Genomic DNA, 9,250 nt, shown 5'->3' on the forward strand with positions numbered 1-9,250 from the left:
AATCGACAAACCGGTCATTAAACGGTAAAAACCCCCTTTTTATAATAATAATATTACTTATATATATTTGTATTTTTATAAATTAAAACTAATATAGCGTTAAGCTTTATTTAAAGATTTTCCCTGTGGAACGAACAGGACTTACTAAAAACTACACTACTGTACGATTAACACTGCCTATAAGTGTTGTAGCAAGGTTTAAGTATATCCATTCTATAAATAAATAAATATCTTGTGTAAAATTGTATCGTATTTAATAGTTTTTCCTAGTAAAATATAAGCTATTTCATATACACCTCGCATAACATCACGTTGGTTGATAAGCTCCTCAATTTCTTGTTCCGTCATTTAGTTCAGTCGAGCCATGTTTCTTCAATAAACATATAAGATAATTAATCACATAGAATATTATAGATGTAATGAGTAATTAATGGTACATCGTGGCATATTAATAATATGAACCAATTATTAGAAAAGCCTTTTATTCTTAGTAGCGTTTTATAATTGTAGCTCGGGTAGTACCTACCCGTTAAAGTTCATACTTAATAGCTAGTACACAAATTAACTGCTACAATCATGATAATATTCTATCATGAAAAACTTAATGCATTAATACTTCACGCTTATTCTTTTGGTACAATATTTTACAATAATTCAATACCACCATTTTACATAAAACATATGTAAGATGAAATATATCACACGATATATTATTATATAAGGCGTGAAGTCGAATAGCTGCAAAAACAGATTAGAAACGACGAGACTTTCTTGGGAATTCAAAGAAATCTGGAAAATCATAGAATTTTTGCTTCCCTACTGTAAGAGTGCGTATTTCAGCGGTAAGTCTAGGTTTTGGTTGGGGTTCAGTAGATGACATTTCTGTAGTATTGGTAAGACATGGTTGACTAGGTGTGGTAGTATCCGGAGCACTTGGTACAATAATTGTTTTATTAGTTTCTGCTTTTGGAATTTCTGAGTTGACGATTATATGTTTCTTTCCCTTATTAAATTCTACCTCGGTAATTTCTTTTACTTCGTTCTCCTCAGGTTCCTCTTCTGGTTCCTCTGGGAATTGCGAGTCTTCCAAAAATGCATCCGACTCCAGGTCATCATCGTCATCAGTTATATAGATGATTGATACACCTTCCTTCGGGTCATCGTCGTTATTAGATAAGTCGATGATTGGTACTTTTGCTGGAGATTCAACTTCGGAGTCGCTGAATGTGATAATGAGATTGGTGCTAGAAGTAGACATCTATCACACATTAACTACCACATTAGTAATATATCACATAATATTTACATGTTATAATATTTAATTTCTGACCAAAAATGATAAGTAATGATTTTCAAAAACAAGTTCGGTCAAAGTCCAGACTCACTAATGCATCCTAACAAATACCGGTCAGACACACTAATGCAATTTCTGGTTCGCTAAGACCTCTGCTCTGATGCCAACTGAAACGACCCGTCCATATTACAATAAACGCAGTACGTTATTCATTGGTCCCATAGCGAGGTATTCGACCTCTATATGATACGTTTTAGAAAATATTGCATTCGGTTCATGAAAAGCACACCATTATTATGCATAATGCATGTTTTTAAACAAGTGAGCGATTATTTAAGAATAAATCCCCATGATACATCGGTTTCCAAATACTACACACGTGACATAACAGTCGAATATAATACATGACAAAGCTTTTATTGAATGCAACACTTCATTTAAACAAAAGCATGAGACTCCATGCACATCTTGCTCAGATAATGCAACAGCGGAAGACTTTCTTAAGGACCTGAGAATAAACATGCTTAAACAGTCAACACAAAAGTTGGTGAGATATATAGGTTTAAAGCTAGCATCGATATAAATATAGACCACAAGATTTCATAGTTACAAACATTTCAATAAAGATATTCTATAATTTGTTGAGCGCTTCGGTAACCATACTTAACCATTAATATGGCATATTCCCTTTATTATGAAATCTCCCTTCACTGTACCAAGTGTAGTAAAAATGAAGTACTATGCAACCGTTTATGATACTAGAGCGACTAGCCTGGTTGGGGTTGTCAAACCCGATAGATCTATCAATAGGATTCGCGCTTACATGTTCTTACAACATGTAAATATTAGTTACCAAGCTATTAGGAAAGATATGCAAGGTGGTACAACTCAACGTAGAATATATTTTAAGTACTTGTGTCCATGGCGTAAAACATAAAATGCATGTATTCTCATCCCAAAATATTTTTAGAGTTTAAAAATGGGACTATATACTCACGGTAGTAAAAGTATATTAATAATAAGTTTTCAACTTATTAAAAATATAGCCGTCGTCCTTGGATTCACGAACCTGTAACAAATATATATGTATATCAAAATGTAATACAACTATTATTCATATCATATCTTCAATCACATGTGATTGTTTAAGTTCATATTTTTAATCACGTGTGATTGTTTAAGTTTATATTTTCAATCACGTGTGATTGTTTAAGTTGTCAAGTTAGCAGTCCAATGTTAGTAGTCTACAATTAGTAGTCCACAGTTAGTAGTCCACAGCTAGTAGTCCACAATTAATAGTACATAGTATACACGTGTTGTATAAGACTCAATCATGAGCCACAATACCGCTATTGTAGGTACACGTATTGTGTATGTAGTATCTTTTGATTTATCCGACATATTGTGTAACCATGACATGTTAGAATACATGTATAATACAAGAAAAGTTAGCTAGGATATGGTTAGTATAGATTTTAATTAATTTATCCCGTAATCAAATTATCTATTTTTAACTAATATTGTTTTGCCCATAATTTCTTCGTTATAAATCCATTTTGAGTGAATCAAATTGCTATAATTTCATAACGAACTATAATTTGTGAAACTAAACTGAAAAAGTGGTGGTTTATAGTCGAAGTTACAAGTTATAATCCATATTTGAAAGAGGTAGTCATTTCCATCGAAAGAACGACATCTTGATGACCATTTTGAAAAACATACTTCAATTTTGAGTTTAACTATGATTTTTGGATATGGTATCATGTTCATATGAAATATAATTTTCCCAGAAGAACAACTTTTAAATCAAAGATTATGACAGTTTTTAATTATCCAACCCAAAACAGCCCCCGGTTTTACTACAACGGCGTATGTTCGGTTTTACGGTGTTCTTCGTGTTTCCAAGTTTTAACTCATTAAGTTAGTATAGCATATAGATATAAAACATGTGTAAAGTTGTTTTTAAAAGTCAAGTTAGAAGGATTAACTTTGTTTGCGAACAAGTTTAGAATTAACTAAACTATGTTCTAGTTTATAAACTCTTATATAGATAGTTATAAACATATGAATTGAACAAGAGTTGAAGTAGAGTTTTTACCTCAAGTTTAGAATGTAAAGTTGCTGGAAAGAAGTAGTAGAACAAAACTTGAGAGAGTTCTTGCAAGTGTGTGTGAAAATTGGAAGTAAAATTTGAAAAATGAATGTGTAAAAGTGAGTTAGAAATGGTGGTTATTTATAGGCTTGAAAATTTGGTTTTTAGTGAAAATATCTAAGATAAGTTAAAATGTATTAAGTCATGGATGACATATTAAATTGAATAGGTCATGGATGACATATTACACAAATAATTACATATTTCTATTGGTATATACCAATAGTAAATACTTCTAGAAGCTGTGTATAATACGGGTAAAAATACTTTATGAATGTGAGTAGAATTCTTGAGGAAATTGAACGGAAATACGAGTATAGCTATCCTTTATATGTATTGGTATATTATAAAGTGTATTCAATACTTGTAAGGATGTATTTATACTCGTAATACATTATATGTAAATACATTTTAACATAAGTTAATTACGTCGTTTAAATAGTAACATATATATTGTTCAAAAACTCTTTAAAGTAGTAGTATGAAAATATATATATATAATACTTTGTTAATATACTTAATGAGATATTTAATTATCATATTTTCAAGTTAAATCTATATATATATATATATATATATATATATACACACACATATACATATATATATATAATTAATACAAGTTATGATGTTCGAGAATCATAAGAATAAAAGGGTGGTCAACTGCTTATGTAAAATTCTTTTCGGAGGTTCAAGACTTATTAAAATTTATTGCTTATCAAGTCGAAATTATTAAATCATGTAAATAGTATAATCAAGTAGTCGGAAAAATCTGGGTCATCACACTATAATAATAATAATACTTAATGATAATATTAGTAATAACTAAAATGATAATATTATTACTTAGATAAATGATAATAATATTTGTTACTTCTAATGCTTAGGAAAAAAATAACAATTATCATAATAATAACAATAATCAATAATAATAATAATAATGATAATAATAATAATGATAACAATAAATGATAAATAATAATAATAATAATAATAATAATGCTTTTGTTATAGAAAACTACCTTTCAAGGCTTTTAAAAAAAAATTATGCCATGAACGAGACTCGAACCCGTGACCTCCCGCTCACCCGCTAACACCCCTAACCCTTGAACCATTTCGACTTTTCTGAGATACTAGCCCATTCAAATTTTATTAAACCTTTTTCTGCTTCACCTTTCTTCTTCTTCTCAAATTCAAAGTCGACCAGGGAATAAAATCAATACCAGCGAATTTAAAGGTTCTAACTCAGACTAACAATTTAATTATAATCGACCTGTTTGGGGGTTTAATTAACGGCCAAACAAAAACAATAAAAAGAAAAAGAAAACGTTGTGATGAACACAACAAAAGCTCATACGTTGATTTTGAATTTTTGATCGTTTCAGATTATAATTACAACATGAATTATGTCGTAAATGATTGACAGAAACTTTTTGACTACTCAATTGAACTTGAAACATAAAAACCAATTCGAATTTCCCCAAGAACACAGCGTTTGACTTTTGAAAAATAAAACTTTGACTCGAAAATTCGAACTTGATATGAAGAATTGAGACCTGGGATTTTTGATGTTATGCGAGGTGTATACGAAATAGTTATATTTTTGTTACGAAATACTATTAAATATGATATAATTTTACACAAGTTATTTATTTATTTATAGAGTGGATATACCTAAACCTTGCTACAACACTATAGGCAGTGTACCTAATCGTATAGTAGTGTAGTTTTTAGTAAGTCCGGTTCGTCCACAGGGAACTAGCCAAGTTTAACGCTATATTTTTAAACTATATTTGTATATATATATATATATATATATATATATATATATATATATATATATATATATATATATATATATATATATATATATATATATATATATATATATATATATATATATATATATATAAAAAGGGGGTTTTTACCGTTTAGTGACCGGTTTGTTGATTTTATGTCTTAAGTCACAATTAAAACCTAATGTAAAATATTAAAAATAAATATAACTTAATTTAAAGCGTAAAGTAAATGAAGATAATAAAATTGCGATAAATAAAAGTGCGATAAATAAAATGACGATAAATAAAATTGCGATAATTAAAAGTACGATAATTAAAAATGCGATAAGATATAAAATAAAGGAATTATGCTTATTTAAACTTCCGTAATCATGATGTTCGACGTGTTGATTTTAGTTTATTACCAATTACCATGGGTTAATTGTCCTTTGTCCTAGATTATTCAATATGTCCATACGGTTTTTGTCCATAACAGTCCATCAGTCATAAATATAAAGTGCGAGTGTCCTCGTCAAATTATCCTTATATCTGAAGTCAAATATTCCAACTAATTGGGGACTTAAACTGTAATAAGGTTTAATACATTTTAATGATTACACCAGGTTATCGACTGTATGCAATCCAAGGTTTTGATACTTTATTAACAATTACACCAAGTGTCCTTGTATGTAATCCACCCCTGTTTTAATGAGTCCATTGACTATTAATCCATCCCCGTGTCCGGTTAAACGAACAATTATTACTATTTATAAATTTCCCGCCCATCGTGTCCGATCGAGTGTAAATGGTTATTTATAGATACGTCAAATTGTAAATCTCTATATTAAATTAACGAACTATCATTTAGTTAAACAAATATAAAGCCCATTAATAGTCCATAGTCCAATTTCTACAAGTGTCGGTCCTTTGTCCAAACCCCAATTATGGTACAAAGCCCAATTACTCCGTCTTTAATATTTAGCCCAACATCATGATTACTTCGATTTAAATAAGCATAATAATAACTTAGCTACGAGACATTAATTTAAAAAGGTTGAACATAACTTACAATGAGTATTAATAGTGTAGCGTTACACGAACAGAGTTTCGACTTACAAACTTACAACATTTGCTACCATAACCTTATTATTATTAATCTTAAATTAAAATTAAAATTATTTATATATATATATATATATATATATATATATATATATATATATATATATATATATATATTTGAGAGTGAGAGAGATTGAATTATATTGTGTAAATTCGTCGACCAAACGTTGCAATTTATAGGACCTGACCGTGTACAGTTCTCCATGCGATCGCATGGATTTAAAGCCTCCAGGACATGCGATCGCCTGGCCTCCTTTTCCTGGTCACATATGATTCCAAAACGTGGGCTGCTCGTATTTAAATATTATATAATATAATATAATATATATAATTTTATATAATTATATATATTATATTATATTCTTGTGCATTATTGACTTGTAATTTTAGCTCCGTTGCGTCACGCGTTGATAGTTGGTTCATGTCCCGATTCCGGATTTTCGAACGTCCTTGCGTACAATTTGATATCTTGTACTTTGCGTTTTGCGGCTCGTACTCTTGTAACTTTTAGACGTTTCCCATCAATAAATTGAACCTCTTGGATTGTACTTTGTACTTTTTAGCATTTTGGTCATTTGCGTCTTCAATTCATCGAATCTGTCTTTTGTCTTCACCTTTTATTATTTAAATGAATATCACTTGTAAATAGAACAATTGCAACCAAAAGCTTATCTTTCTTGAGGGATAATGCTATGAAATATATGTTTGTTTTTAGCATTATCAAATATTCCCACACTTGAGCATTGCTTGTCCTCAAGCAATATAGATCTTGAATAAAAACATACTAGAATCACTTATTTATTTTTCACACTTTGTACATCAGTGATTTCAATACGGCGGTATGAACAATGTTAGTAACGATGTGGTTTACAGTCCCACATGACTATAATAATTTAGATCCTTTAAGGAAATTAGATCTTTATGAAAACATTTGATCTTTTTGAAAATTCAATCTAGCTTTTACCCTAGATAAGTTTTCCGGAATAACCCTTCACCGGTGTTTGCAAATTGTTTTTGTGGGTTTTGTGGGTTTCAGATTTGAAAATTTTAGCTCAAAACTTGCGGTTTTGTGTCACCCACTTGCTAACCTTGTATTAAGAAAGCAACACGTCCAGTTTACTTGCTCCGTATATTACCTTTCGGTAAACTACCGTCCTGTTGTAAAGGAAAGCGTTGAACAAGCAACTGTTAAGGCAATGTCCCGTGACATGCTTTTAATTATGGTCTATATCGTGTCGGATGCAATTAATATCCATTGTAGGAGCAATAGTAAAGATCACCCTATAGTTTTTCGGTCTGGCACAAGGTCCTGTCTTCGACCATGCTATGCAACCACCGTTCTTACGGTTGACACCCGATTTGGTTCGGGTGACCTAATGAATTCCAGGTGAATTCTTAGGATTTTACGTTCAATGGTAATGAACGCATTAAAAATGGGTTTTCAGAAAACAAATCGGTTTGTAATTTTGATCAAAATATTTTCTCGTTCAAGCTCGAGTTTAGATATCATCGAATTCCATGAGTTTGTAATTCTCAATCTTTAAGGTCAATCTCAAGAATTGAGTAATATCAGTCTTAAAAGCTGATTTTTGATCTTTAAGGAGATTATCCTTTCTGGGGATCTGATTTATTAGTCTTATAAGCTAATTTGCACGGTGCCCCCCATTGTACGAGACAGATCCTCTCATGGTTAGGATGAGTCTGACCACTTGGCGACCCTGTTTGATGCTGAGGTCCGTGGATTTCCAGCTGATTTTCGAAAAAACTTTTCAAGATTTTTCATAGACTCTACAACTGGTCTGGACGACAACTTCCTGACCTAAATCAAGAAGCACGTGTCTTTTTCTCGAAAGACTTTACTTTCTTTTAAATTCCATTTATATTACAATAAACTGGGTAAAACTGATTAATATCGTCCAAAACAAAAGTATTTTCAATTATTTGTACAAAAATATGTGATATATGTTCTAAATAACTTGGTAAATTTTTCCCACACTTGGCTTTTATTTTCCTTTTTTGCCTTTTTATTCTCCTCTATTCCATTTTAAATGAATTCAAGTATTTTGGGTTGTTTCTCAATTTATGTCCTTTCCGAGGTAACAATAATTTCGGTGTTAACACCTAGTTTTATCGTTCATAAATATGTATAAACATGATTTTGAATTCATTTATTTGAAATTTTTTTGAAAATTTTACTAGAATTGGGTAGTCAGTATATAAGACTATGGCTGTTCTTTATTATCAGAGAGCACTAGATTCTAATATAACTACCGCGTTACTAGTATTTTTAATGGTAACCAAGTGTTTAAATTAAAATTTTAAAAATTCGAAAGAATTTAACCCCTTCTCAAACTTAAGATCCTGCAATGCCCTCATTTGCAAGAAATCAGTAACAATTTAAATTATTGAGGGTGATTAACGTAGAAAAATGATTAAATTTTACCAAAGTTTTCAAACATATTGGCGTTTATGTTGAATGATAAATGGTGCACATCATTTGTTCATTCCGTCTGTTGTTACATCACACTTGTTTTTCGTTTTGTCGTCAAAATTAATAGCTTTTGCTGAACTTAATGTCAGTCTTTGAAAATGCGCTGTTTTACCCTGTTGTGTACATGAAATAAAATACATACAATACAAATATAAACATGCATGGTAATTTGAAATGAGACTTAATATCCCACTTTCAAAATACAAAAATAAAATATTAGTACAAAATAATAAAAATATTAAACATTACATTAAAGTATCAAAATGTTAAATATTTAACATAAATAGATAAAAATAATAAAAGATAAGTAATCATCAATGGAACACTATTGAAATGGATAGGGGTTCCAATTCATATCATCGTTTGGGTTCCATGGTTGGTGATAGGTGTTCTGGTATGCTTGATTGGGGTCG

The sequence above is a fragment of the Rutidosis leptorrhynchoides genome, chromosome 6, assembly GCF_046630445.1.
Source record: "Rutidosis leptorrhynchoides isolate AG116_Rl617_1_P2 chromosome 6, CSIRO_AGI_Rlap_v1, whole genome shotgun sequence".
NCBI classification, from domain to species: Eukaryota; Viridiplantae; Streptophyta; class Magnoliopsida; order Asterales; family Asteraceae; genus Rutidosis; species Rutidosis leptorrhynchoides.